This window comes from Rhinatrema bivittatum, chromosome 18 (assembly GCF_901001135.1).
Source record: "Rhinatrema bivittatum chromosome 18, aRhiBiv1.1, whole genome shotgun sequence".
NCBI lineage: Eukaryota > Metazoa > Chordata > Amphibia > Gymnophiona > Rhinatrematidae > Rhinatrema > Rhinatrema bivittatum.
This window is the reverse complement of record NC_042632.1, coordinates 38,906,901-38,921,613: the sequence shown is the minus strand read 5'-3', so window position 1 is coordinate 38,921,613 and position 14,713 is coordinate 38,906,901. Positions and strand designations below refer to the sequence as shown.

Below are 14,713 nucleotides of genomic sequence, written 5' to 3'. Positions count from 1 at the left end.
GACTATTTGACGTGAAACATAAAAATTACATGGATTATAATTCATTTAATGTATTGTATGTTATCCAATATAACTGTCCTAGGTTATTTGTTTTAATTCCTAACACAAACTGAGCAGTTATAAGTTGGCAGAACCAAAAGACCCACAAGGATCCATCACTGAGAGTACTGAAGCCGTTTAAGGATGTGTAAGGAACATGCCCCAATGGTTAAATATTGTATAGTAAAACACATTGTTTCAAGGATTTGCACTGATGTATACTTGAACCAGTGACACAGCCAAAAAAAGGGAGTGATGTACAATCTCACCTCAATTGGAAGGAACTATGTGGATTTTTTATTGTATATAATACAACCTAGTAGCATGAATGAATCCATTGAGTGGTTTGCTTTGATATAAATTTGGTTCTCACATAGTGACTGTGATGTCATCACCTATAACCCCTTCCTTTTTTTTTTTTTAATAATTGGTCACCTTGTGATCAGGTGACATAAATGCATGCTATGTGAGTAGTTGATCCATATATGCAGTAATGCAGTGTTGCCTGTCTTCTGAAAGTACACGGACCTTGTTTCTAGCATTTATTTGATTTATATAGCAGCCCTGATGAAGTCAGCAAAATGTGTGGCCTGTGTTGGATTTTTGATGAAGTTGGACTCATGCAGTGGCTGAACAATTTAGTAGATTATACAAGTGTTTAAATGCAGTTGAAATGTTTTTAAAAAAATATTAATTTCTTGAACATTTTAATTTTTGAACACTGGTGGACATTAGAAACACAAACCTATGATTATAAAACTGCATTATTTCACTTGATGTGATTTTAAAGCTGTACTCTATGAAACTCTCTTTACACTTAAGTGTGTCCCTGGGTTGGTGGTTTTTCTTGTCTGCCCAGCCACAACTACATATTTTATTCTATTCTTTTTCTTCTTTTCTTGTTCTGGAAGTTATAAAATTAGATTTCCAAAATCAATGCACCATATCCAACATTATTACATAAGACTATATGCATGGAATTGCAATGCACTATACTGCATTAATCTAAATGTTCCGACTAGCATGATATTTCTTTAAAGATCTGAGGGATATTAAAACTCTAACGGCAATGATGTAAGTCACATTAATGGAGGTTTTTTTTTTTTTTTACATTTTCTTCAAGATATTTTGTAGGGCAAATATTATCTTCCATTGTAATTATCAAGGTGTGTTTTCTACCTTGAGCAGTCCCACATATAAGGGTAAATTACAGTGTTCAAAACATAAGGGCTTAACCATATTTTCAATTAAAAGTACCATAGAAAGCTCTGAAGTGGATATAGGTGACTAATATTGCAGCTCCTTTTACAGTAAGAATGGGAATCCATTCACATTTATTTTTTAAGGATCAGAAACTGTTGTCACTGTGTAGTTTAACTTTGCCCACTACAAAAATCAAGTTTACTTCATTATGTCTGAAAAGCAATTTATCATAGGATACACATTTATCACAACTTCCATTAACAAAGAAAGAAAATCTAAAAGGTATAAAACCATGCTTCCTAAGCTTGTTCTGAGGACCATGAAGCCAGTTAAGTTTTCAGGATTATTGACATACATAAACTGTATATACACATACATACAATCTGGAAATAAAAATGGGCCCTAGAGGGTATGAGTTGGATTCTAAACCTCAAAGAACATTTTCAAGACAGACCAAACCTATTGTTGGGTGTCCCTATTCAAAACGTAATTTGATATGAATATGCAGACAGAATTTAATTTCTCGGTCTTGCAAATCTCTTCCATGGAATTTGATTTCAGATGGGGCACCAAAACCACTATGGCTCTAACACTGAGATTTGATATGCCCTTCCAGAGTCAAGTCTGCCTGGGCATAACAGACAGAAATGCAGTCTGCAATTTAAGTGGTCAGTGTGTGTTTAACTACAGCAATCTCAGGCCTACTTGGATCAAAAGAAACAAAGATCGGTGGACTTTAAGGGTTTCAGTCTGCTTCAGATAGAAGGCTAAGGCTCTTTTGCAATCCAAACCGTACAAGGGAAAATGTTAGGACAACTAGCTGGTTAATGTGGAAATCTGACACTAACTTTTGCAGAATGTTTTGCAGATACTGACCCATGAAGAGATGGCAAAATGATATGTGGGAAGTAACCAGAGCATTCCGATAACCCCGTCTTCCAAGGATATCAAGTGTGCAGGAATTGTTCGAGGGCACTGAGGAATGAGAACTGATTAAACAACCCACTGATGAAGCACCTGTTTGCCAAGCCCAGGAGCCTTTGGATGTGGTATATCGAGTCCATCTTCCTATTAACAAGGTAGTTTCCAACATCTCATCTTACAACTCGCAGGATATCATGACAAAGTGTCACCATGACATCCTTAGGAAGGTCAAGAATTTACAAGATGTCCAACATTTTTGCCCTGGGCTCTTCCTCCTCCACCACCTGAAAAAGGAGTGTATATATATGTAGGACATCTTGTAAATTCTTGACCTTCCTAAGGATGTCATGGTGACATATATATATAGCCGAAGTCCACGTCTGGCAGTCAAAATCCATGATGGAAAAAAGGATCCAATATGGCAGAACTAGCAGCTCACGCTTGAGCTTGTCTCCATTTTGGCATTACCATACCTGGAATTATACCTCATTCTGCCCAAAAATGGAGGGCTAGAGAACAGGAGGTCTTAGCAGGTCTTCCATCAAGCCCTCTGGTGGGTCCAATGGATGCTCATGTGAGTCGGGGAGCCATCACTTCGGGATTGTGTTTTCTGGAGGTGGGTCAGAAGGAAGTAAAAAACTCGACTTCCTCCCTGAACTAATCGACAGTTCCCAGAGGAACGGGTGGCCCCCTGCAAACCCCACTGAAATGAGACTGCTTGACCCGCGATGAGGTACAACACTGGCTGATGATGCTGGAAACCTTGAGCCTTGTACTGAGCTTGTGGGACCTGCTGGAAGTGCCTCAGTGCCGTTTGAGAATCTCAGCATTGCAGGAGAGATTCCTGGAAGCGTTTCTCCGTGGCAGTCTAGACAGGACTCTTGAACTACTCCAAATTCAATCGTTTGAGATGGTAAGACCAACTATATTTACATACAAAGCCATTTGGGAAGCAATTCAGTCGTTAAATACTGCAATGCAGATAAAACTTGTAGTGAATTGTATAAAGGTTTTGGAGACCTGGTTGAAATTTATGGAAAATTAAACTAGAGAGATTAAAAAATCCTGCAATACTTTTAAAGTTGAGCTTGAAAGTACATCTGCTCTTCAGCAGGCTCTGCTTAAAGAAAACCAGCTCTTATCAAACAGAGTTGAGCAAATAGAAAATCAAATGCGGGGGAGAAATCTCCGTTTTATTAAATTTTCCAAAGGATCCATATATCTCTCAAAGATATGTGGGAAAAAATATCTAATGGATATACTTAAAATTTTTGAACAGGCTCTTCCGTTGGTTTCAAAGGTATATTATGCACCATTTTTGAAGAAAGGTTCTCCTGATCAAAAGAAAATGCAGGTTCTTACTCCTACTGTGCCAACTAACCTGGACTTTACTACAATTCTGGAAACCTCTGAGAAAGATCTGGTCACTCAGACAACCCTTATTGTCTCTTTTCTCTTGGAATCTGACAAACTGGATTCTAAAAATGTTTTTGACAATGGTTGGAAACTTTTCTAAACTTAAAAGTGAGAGAGTTTATTCAGACTTTGCCAGACAAATACAGAAGAGCAGTTTCTATTAATGAGGCCCAAGGCTTTAGAATTGGGTGCTTTCTTCCTTCTCAAATGCCCTTGCAAATGTTTGATTAAATATCAAAATGTTTCCTATATTTTTTCTGAACTGTCAGGTAAAGATTTATCATTCTGAAAACATATTTTAAGTTCCTCTCCTATCTCAGAAGGTAGAATGTCCAGTAAGGGGTCTGTTCATCTCTCTCTCTTGCACCAATTCGAACAATTGGGCAAGTTTGTGCTGTGAATAATTGAAAGGAGAATATCAGATGGAAGATCCGTGAGGCAAGTTAGCAAGATAAGTGTGGTTCAGTATTCAATAGAACTGCTGCACCTTTCTATGTTCCATCAGGAGGACTACTTTATATGAATATAATTCACATTAGGTATTGAAGAAATAATAAAAGAAGTGATTTATAAACTAAGTGATTTTATTTGCACAGAAGATAAAAATCTTAAAAACTTTTCTCACTTGCTTATATATAGAGCAAAGCGGTACTTGGCTTGCTAGTGAGTGAACCTAAAAACAGTCATTCCCCAAGACAAGCAATACCGGACATTAGAAATTAAATGACTCAAGTTGGAACAAAAAACCCGACTGATGCCACTTGATGCACCAATGTTGATGTAATATGTAGCCACATAAAATTTGTAAATTTGACAAAAAATCCTAATAATATGTAATGCCTTTTGGCAATTTTCATGTTCTGTTTCAATGTAAACCGATGTGATCTTTATTTCATATAGGAACACCGGTATATAAAAATCTAAAAATAAATAAATAAATAATAGTTCTTATAGGTTGGAGAAGGCTGAACTAAGGGAAGCCTCATGGAAAGAAAAATACCATGGTTTTCAGGCAAGTCCAAAAAAGTTCTCTCAGCAATAAAAACAGGCAACTGTTAAGATCTGCAGATAAAGAGAAACTGAAGGCATCCCATTTGACATCTGTGACATGAGTGATAGCATCACCCACTTGCATGGGGCTACATATCCTGCTTGTCCTCTGAGAAAATCCATATTCTTCTAGACTGAAGAAACTTCTTACTTAAAAACATTCTGCCTTCAAGCTGTTGCCTTGTCATGAACATGTCACCTGTGTCCAAGTGTACCTAAGGAATTATGGCGCTCAATGCTACTTATGTTTTGAGCAGCTGAATTTGATAGGAAAAGAAAAATGCAGCAGGAGGGAAAACTGAGGTGAATATATTTACACTTTTTTTTTTTTTTGCAGACATATCCCTGTCAAGTGTTTCAGAAATTAAGACAGCATCAGAACAGTGAGACAGCAGATGCACAGAACCATACCCCCTGCATAAACAACATCTGGATTACTGATCAGTAAAAACAAGCAGAAGACGTGGGTGTCGGGGCTGTGTCTGAAAATCTACATAAAACAATGTTTCAATTTCCCCTTCTATCCTCTAAGCTAAGACCTTTCTAAAACTGGGCACAGTGAACACAGACCTACAGGGGGATACGGTGGGGGGGGGGGGGGGAGGGGGGGGCAAAGAAATCTTGAAATGAAGCCACAGACAAAAAGCAAAAAGAGAATATCCAGCATAAGTGATCCAGGAACCAAACCATCATCATACATAAATCATGTTCAAGCTCCTCATGCTGTCTGGAGTCAGATCTGCACCTGATCTTTTTCCTATTCCAGCCATTTTTCAATAAACTGATTTTCCTTGAGGTCTTAGGATCCCCCTCCTTTATGTGCAGCTGTTTCTAAAAACAATTCATTTTCATCTGTTAATACGGTAATTAAATGAGCCACCTGCAGTACAGCAAAACCTATCAATTAATGAAAATGTTCCTCCTGAATGAAGACGGGCATGAAGAGATACCCAGAAAATAAGCCAAGAATACCTTTTTTTTTCCCTCACAAACGTTAGATTACAGTGATACTGTATAATGTTTTCATTGCTTCTGGTAGAACATTACTTGAATGAAAAATAAACTTTGAGCAAGAAAAGTTGTTTTAATGTAAATATCAATACTCAGAAGGGTATTTCCATAGGTAAACCCATGATTACCCTCATAAAAACAGGTTTCGAAAACAGCCCTCCCCCGCCCCACATATACACGCTGTTTCGTAGCATTCAGACTAACCCCCACATAAAAAAGGGGGCAGAGTTAGGGCAGGGGAGTGACCATATGCCCGGAGATTTCTCTTCCAAAATCTCAGACCCTTCTTCCATGCAGACACGCATGCTGGCTGCGCTTTCGAACAGGAAACTCCACCACGAGTCTGCCTTGACAAAAGAGCTTGCGGTCCAGCAGATAAAAAAACAAAAATACCACAGTACCACTAAAAAAAACCATAACAGAATGCAATACAAAAGCAGGCAGTAATGTTTGCCCTCTAGCAATTAAAGAAGCGCGACTGCTTAGGGTTGTTCTTTTCTCACATTCTTTAAACTGCTTCCTGTAGCTTCCCTCAAGCTTCTGAAAACAGCTCGGTTTAATACCAAAATGACTTCACGTGGAGGCCAATGTATCAACCCGCAGAAGTCCGTCGCCATGGGAATGGCCTGGTACTATAAGATGTTTTTCTTGAATTCTAATGTGGAGTCGCTAATAAGTTGATTGCATGACTTCTCAGCTCATTAGCAAAATTTCCATAAGTTTTGTGAACAGGTTCACAAAAAGAGAGGAAAAAAAAAATGTCAAACAGCCTGCGCTAAAAATCAGACACATGGTAACGTGCGCTATTTCACTGCATCAGCAGCATGGAATGGGGGAATGAGGTGTGTGCGATGTCTTGTGACCTGCAATGCAGAAATACCACTCAAACCTTTTTTTTTGTACTCTCCAAACAGGAACAATAATTACAGGGGGCTGCCAAGTGTCCCAACAGACCCGTGAGGCACCGGTGTGACCCACTGCAGGCAGGGAGGCTGGAGGATGCCTTCCTCCCTCTGCAGAATCATCTCAGATTACTAAGGGGCCAATGACTTATCGTGCCCTCAGGCTGGCACACAGCTTAACCAGCGTTTGGACGCACATTTTGGATGCGCTAGGCTAATACCCGATGCAAAAAGGAGATTAGCGCATCCAGAACACACATACTAATTAAAGCTCATCATGACATCTAAATTAGGCTATTAGCTATTACTCCGATTCAAAAAATTGCCATGCACACAACATAAGAACATAAGAACCTGCCATACTGGGTCAGACCAAGGGTCCATCAAGCCCAGCATCCCGTCTCCAACAGTGGCCAATCCAGGCCATAAGAACCTGGCAAGTACCCAAAAACTAAGTCTTTCATGTTACTGTTGCTAGTAATAGCAGTGGCTATTCTCTAAGTGAACTTAATAGCAGGTAATGGACTTCTCCTCCAAGAACTTATCCAATCCTTTTTTAAACACGGCAAATTTAATTCCAGACCTAGAGCTGGTGTTAAGTCTTGCCAAGCGTCAAGGGCTCACTAAAAAAAACAAACAAAAAAAAATCTTTTGTGGATCCTCCTACTTTTAGTTTCATCATAATACTATGTAGGAGGAACCACAGAAAGCAGCAACATGAGGGGGGGAAAAAAAAAGCAACCAGCTTAGGAAAACGGATACTCAATTTACCAGCATCCATTTTCCTAACCCATGGTTGTGCGCACAGCCACGTCTCCTGGGCACCCGATGCCAAGGATGCATTAGGAACACACAATTGATCGCTAGCGTGTCCTTTTCAGTGCAGCACCTCATTACCATCCTGCATCGGGCACCCAAGAGACATGGCTGTGCATATGTTAAAAAAAAAACACAACCCCAAAACACAACAGGTGCCCAGTATAGATGCAGTTTTTATGGGCAGCTTATTGTATCGGCCCTTAAATAAACATAAGACTGAGACAACTCCTCTCAAGAAGGCCTTAGCAGATAGTTCTGCCCACTGCTCCATTCTGCCAACTCCAATATGTCCTCCCATGGGAGGAATGTAATACCTGGTAAGGATCCAAAGATCCCTTACATCTGGTATTTTTCTAAACCTTAAAGATAAATTACATTTAAAATTTACTCAGCTTCCCTTGCCAGATTTACTGCTCTATCAGAATTGTAATCATATATGTAGTTCAGGTCTACAGCACCTGTGTTTATGAAAGCCACAGAGAACATGTGCTGAAGAGTCTGTATAATTTGAACCTATTTGTGCAGGTGTCCACATGGGAGCAAAACTGCATTTGTACAGTTAAAAAAAAAAAAAAAAAAAGAAAAGAAAAAATTCCACCATCTGTACAATCACTATTTTACTCCCCTGATCTAAACAGGAAGTATATAAAAAAAAACCAAAAAAAACCCACAGCATTACAAGTTTGATCAAAACAATAAACACTTCCATTTTCATGATTTTTATGATAGACTTCAGAATACATTTTCAAAGGCATTTACCAGGTAAATAGCTATGTTATGTTACATGTATGTTAGCAGATCTCTTCATCTATAAACTGGCAACCAAGAGAAATGGTCTCAGTCCTCCTCCTGTACTGGCAGCAGAGGGCATTCCAGGGTGGAGCTATTTATTTTTAAATAATCATAGGCCGCTTACAACAAAGCAATCGTGCTAAGTAGGCAACATGGCAACATATAATCCAGTAAAAAACAATACAAATCAAAACAGGACAGAAAGATAAAATTTCATAAACACAAATAAAAGGGCCTGAGAGATAAACAGAAATTTGAGTAGCTGTGAAGTTGTCAGCACACAAAACACAAAAATGGAGGATCCAAGGCAGACAAGGGGAGGGATGAGACAGTACTAGGAGAAGGGGCATTTTTCTGGTGTTTATACAAGAAACTACTATTTTATTTTTTTTGCATCAGTGATGTTTTTTTCAGTGTGTGATGGTTAAAGCCGGAAGCTGTATTTCTGTTGAAGAAGCTCCTCAGTACAGAATTATTATTATTATTTTTTTTAATACTAAATCTATCTTGAGGGTTCGTTATTGAAAAACAGACAAATGCCTTAGGACACAGAAGCAAAAGCTTTCCTCACTTCTCCCCTACCTAATGAAAAGAAACAAAGGGGAAATCGGGAGCCGTGAGGGACATCAGACATCCCCCTAAGTGTCCTTCTCTTTGCCAAGGGAAGACCTACAACAAGAGTGGCCTACACAGTAATTATTTCTATTCAGGCCGATACAGAACGGTGCACTCGGCTGAGAGCACTGTTTAGCCCCCGTTTGCCGCGTGTTTTAGACGCGCTATTATTACTCCAAGCCAAGCCGCATATTTTACTCTCAGAAATTAACGCCCGCCAAGGGCAGGCATTAAGTTAGAAGCAACCCTGAAAAGTGTACAGAAAAGCAGAAAAAAATTCTGCTTTTCTGTACACCCTCCTACTTAATATCCCAGCGATATTGTCGGAGGAACCAAAAATTAAAAAAAAAAAGAAAAGAAAAAGAAATCTGTCTGCCGGTCTGCGGGTTCGAAAACGGACACTCAATTTTGCCGGCGTCCATTTTCCTAATCCGTGACTGTCAGCAGGTTTGAGAACAGACGCCAGTAAAATTGAGCATCGGTTGTCCGGACCTGCTGACAGCCATCCCTAATGCTAATGAGGAGCTGCTAGGGATGCGCTATTGTCCCCGGCGCCTCCTTATTAGCACTGGGCCTCATTTAAATACAGAATCGCGCACCCAGGAGAGGTGCGTGCGTCGGGGGAGCGGGCGCTCAACTCTGAGGGCCAGCTCTCCCACACCTTTTACTGAGTCGGCTGGAACGATTGCAAGCAGCCGTATCCCCTTAAAGGCTTTTCCTGGGGCAGCTCCTGGTCTCTCTGAAACAGCTGCAAGTACTGCTGCAGGCTCATGCCCTGTAAGGAATTTATACTGCATTTAACGCGGGGGGAGGTGGAGGCTGGTCAATTTCAGCTTACCGCCTAGATTCTTTTCCCAAGACCACATATTATTGACACAGAAGACGACACCAAAACCCAAGCTATTTCCATTGTTGCACATATGTATGTGCAATGATTTATTTTGTCTAGGAGAGGAGGAGGAAAGGAGAAAGGTTTCAGTTAATTATGTTTCATTGGACAAAACCTGATCTTAAATCAAAACAACTTCAGAAGTCTTCCACTATGACAGTATGCTGTTCCTGAAAACCAAATCAAACTAGTTACTCAACATGCTTTCTCTTTTTTTTTCTTCATACATAAAATTCCAGCCGAGAGCAGTTTTGTTTTTCCTACCTGTACAATTCCATGAGCAAACTATCCCGTACCTTCCAACTGCCTGACACACAGTTATGTAGGCCAGATGTTAGAAACCCAACAAAAAGCAGTAGTAGAAAGCGGTGCAAAGAGTTAGGCACAATGTGAAATAATCACACCAACAATCAAGAAGAGCTGCTAACAGCAGGGTGATGAAAAATAAACAAACACACACCTCTCTCTCCTTGGGATTCTCGCAGCTTTTTAAGCTCCTTTTTCACTCTGTTCAAGCCCCTGCTTACAGTAAGGCTACTCATATCACAAGGAGATCGTAGTGGCCCAAAATATAGCTTAGCCTACAAATGACATATCCTGGCCTTTAACAGTCTTTCAACCCACACTGCAGAATGACTGGATTCATGATTCATCTTCAATGACAATGTATTAAATGTGTTAGTCAACAGTTCAAATGTGAGTACTGCAACTCGGTAAGACTAGTTACTAGAAACAAGTGTGGGTCTGAAACCTCATCTATTCATTGGCAACAGAGAGAAACCGTCTTAATCCTCCCTCTGTACTGGCAGCAGAGAGCATTCCAGGATGGAGCTATTTATTTATTTTAAAATAATTATAGGCCACTTATAAACAAAGCAATCGGGTTAAGTAGGTAACATGGCAACATATAATCCAGTAAAACACAATACACATCAAATCAGACCAGAAAAATAAATTTCATACATAACAAACATACATAAGAAAACTATATAAAATGCTACGGCATAACTTAGCCAGCTATAAGTGCAAACATTTTGTGTATTCTAGCTATTAATGAAAGACCCTTTTAAATGGTAGGAATTTAGATTCTGGGTGAGAACAAATTGAAATCCCACTTGCAGAATTCTGAAAACCTTGAGGTCGATATTCAACCACTATCCAGCTGATGAAGTTAGCCAAATAAACATATCTGGATAGTTTACCTGGAATATTCAGTGGCATGATCATGCCGCTGAATATGCCCATCTAATAGCTAGACAAATAAATGTATCTGGCTAACTTTAGACCTACCTCAATAGCAGAACTAACTTATCTGGCTAAGAGCTTTGGAAAATTTAAAATAATTTTACAAATGGGGTTTGACCACATGGTTTTGATAATGTCTTGTACTATGTACAAGATTATAGGTTGAGAAAACCATTCACCTTTAAGACTTGGTAAGTTTTTATAGTAACATATACATAGTAACAGTAATGATGGCATATAAAGACTAAATGGTCCATCCAGTCTGCCCAGCAAGTTGCTCATAGTAGGAACTGTTGCTCCGTGCAGGTCATCCCCGTGCCTTCTGTTAAGGGTAGTAACTGTTTTGTGTAGTTACCCCCCCATGCCACACCCTTCTCTGTGAAGAAGTTTCCTGACAAATGCTCTTCAGTTTACCCTCTTCGAGCCTCAGATCATGACCCCTGATTTCAGATCTTCCTTTCTCTTAATCACCTGGAGGTCTCTTTCCTGCTGCATGCACATCAGCATCTCACCCTTATGTACTGCTCCCTTAGATTTTGGTACCCAAATTGCACAACTCTGCGTTTTTCCATATTGAAACAGCTACCAAGCATTAACCACTCTTCAAGCTTTCTTAAAATCATGCCTCATTCCATCTATTCCTCTTCTGCAGATCTTATTTACATAAAGATGAAGTTTTTCCTCTGAATCCCTTGGTAATGTCACTCACAAAAGATGCTTAACAAGATGGGCCACAGGATCAACTGCCGAGGCAACTCCACTAATTATCTTTCTTTCCACAGACTGTTTATCATATACCCCTATCCTTGTGTGTCTAGCACAACAGGTTTCTAATCCAGTCCACTTCACTGGGGGGGGGGGGGGGGGGGGGGGGGAGTGAGGGAACCTCAGGCTGCTTAGTTTCCTTATGATTATAGTAAAAAAAAAAAAAAACCAACTAAAAAACAAACAACCCTCTAGGGTGAATAATCAAGCATATAATAATAAATTAATCTATATTTCAATAGACACAACTTTTTTTTTGTATAAAGTATGTATGACCATCATATAAAAAACAATGAAATCCACTTGTTTGTGGAAATTCAGAAATTGGTCTTACCTAGACCTAGTCTTAAAATTAGAATCATTGGTCTTAAGAGAATATTTTTCAAATTGCAAATAAAAACTTGAGAAGACAATCCGATATATCCAAGTTCTTATTCTCAAGAAACGCGGTGTGGATTTAATCTTTTATATGATGATCATACATACTTTATATTTAAAAAAAAATAAAAATGTATGTCTATTGAAATATAGGTGTTTATTATACTAATTTATGAACCATATCACCTGCATGGGGCATTGCAGGCCAGACCATTCGGACTAGTATGTATAGTTCCTCTGTGCTGGCAATACTCATTGACTAAAAAGGTTGGAATTAGCCCCAGTATGCTCTGCTGAAGTACTGACTGGTGAACACTGAGGAAAACATTGCAGCTATTCAGTCACTTCCAACACTTCCTAACTCCCAGGAGAAAAAAAAAAAAAAAAGATTTCCCCATTTGTATGCTACAGCTAAACCTTTGTGGTAGACCAGTTAAAGATCTCAGTGCCAGAATAGTTCAGTTTGATGGGGTCTCCTTTGCCTCAGAATGAAGTTGGGGTAGGAGGAGATAAGAAAAAATAGTTACATTAGAACTGGTAATTTTACATTTAAAAAAAAGAAAACTTTTTTTTTTTTTACACTTTTAAGAGATATTAAATCTATTCCCTTGCACAAATGTTATATTAGGCTACAAGAGCTACCAAGTAAATCAGTAGCCAAATTGGGTATAATTAATAAGTGAAATGTTTCTGGGGTACAGTTTTGTTAGAATTATATTAACTATAAGCCAAAACTGGAACAGTCATATGAGCATCCCAGTTAATGTGTATATATCAACTCACATGTAAGATAATGTTGTCACGTTCAAAGAGCAACAAAAAAACCTAGCACCCATGTCAATTTTCTTGGTATTTTAAAGGTTGTAGTTAGGGGGATCTTCAATGTGGGTGTTTAACACCACAGAATTTAAAAAAAAAAAAAGCAACCCAAAAAGGAGAGAGAGTTGTTTCCAGCTAAGACTACAACATTTAAATGCGACGGAGGCTTAATTCACTGCCAAAGTGGGTCAGTGAGTGAAAAAGACAGTATCACTGGTCTGGATGAAATTGTACACTTAGAAAAGCAGAACAAAAACCTAAGAGTATCAGTATCCCTACCACATGAAAAATAAACCAATTACCTCTTGCATACCAGTTTGTTTATTATTTCTACAGTTATCCTTTCCTGGATCAAGGCTGCTCTGTTTTTATTTACTCACCTCAGTGGCCCAAGACTCTTGGCATAAGAGATCATGTCATTACCCCTGCTGACATCTCCATAAAAGCAGGAAGAACAGAATAATGTAATGTCTGCAAGTAGTTTTATAGAGCTATAAAAGATATCAGGGGCTTTTTTTGTTTAGTTTATTTTGGTTAATTTTTCTACAATGGTGTTAATGATTATTACAATATAGTCACAAGAACCTATAAACTAATATTAAAGAATGGTTTCTAAGGTTTAGATGGGGGGTTTTTGTTTGGTTTTTTTTTAACCAGAGAAAGAGTGAAGAGACATGGGAGTGTGGAAGGAAGAGGATAACAGAGAGGATGAAATGTCCTATTTTAAAAGACAGTGCTTCCATGGAGCTAGTCCAGCTGAACTGAAAGACCCTCTCTCCCCCCCCCCCCCCCCCCCAAGTGTTTAGTGCTGAAGGATGGCTCTAGACACATAGGGCCTGATTTTCAAATGCATTGACGTGCAGAAAATTGCTCTGGGGGTTGTACGTGTAAAAATACGCACCACGGAGGCGATTTCGCGTTCCACTGGTGGGAGGAGGATCCAAGCCTCTGGGACCCACAGCACTGGGGAGGGTACAGTCCTTGCCCTGAATGTCCCACAAGACACTCACTCAGGAGGCTCTCTTCAGTCCCAGGCGCCTCAAGGCCACAGACTAGGAGTGGTGTTCCAATAAAAAAAATGGTTTACTACAACTTAAAGAAAAGTATCCCTGCAAGAATAGCAAAAACCCTCATCTTGAACTAAATAATAACCTCCCAAATAACGGTCTTCTTGTCTGCCTTCAAAGCCTGAATCGATGTTCTTCTCCCAACGCTGGAAAAAGGAGGAGGCGGCGTGCTTCAAAAATATGGGGCAGCAAGATGAAGGCCAAAACAGGTAAAATAAAAAAACGCCCTACAACTTCTCTTGGGCCCCAAAACTCTCAATGTGGAGCATTGCAAGTACACTTGACTGCCAGGCAGGCAAGCAGTCTCAACCCTGATCCTTCCCTTCAAGGTGGTCAGATCTCACAAATACAGGGCCCACTCTCCGAAAGTCCAAACACTCTCTCTCTCTCCTCTGCACGCAGGGAAACCCTTTCTGGTCTGCGAGAGCCCCCGCAATAGGATTTCTTCCTGTTATCCCTTTGTACGCAGGCTGAGGGGCCCAACTGGGATCACCAGCATAAATGCACAACTTTTCCAAAACTCAAGAATACAGCCCAAAGCAAGCTCAGCAGGCTCAACCCCAGTTTCTATAGGGGAGCTGTGACCAAGCCCCAAAACAGGGGAGGATCTAAAAATGCAAAAAAAAAAAAAAAATCTCCCAGCAGATGTAAACAAGAAAATACTTGGTAAGGGTGCCAAACCACCATTACGTACACTTTGCTGAGCTTCTCGGGCAAGTTATATAAGTGCAATAACCATTTCCAACAGGTATATGTACACAGGCTAAGTAGCTAACTCT

The 14,713-nt window shown here is 39.6% G+C and overlaps 1 protein-coding gene across 1 annotated transcript in view; it reads right to left on the bottom strand.

Annotated features, from left to right (window-relative positions):
* Window positions 1–14,713, bottom strand: part of GALNT10 (polypeptide N-acetylgalactosaminyltransferase 10) — a 206,915-nt gene that overhangs the window by 182,934 nt on the left and 9,268 nt on the right. The window lies entirely within an intron of this gene.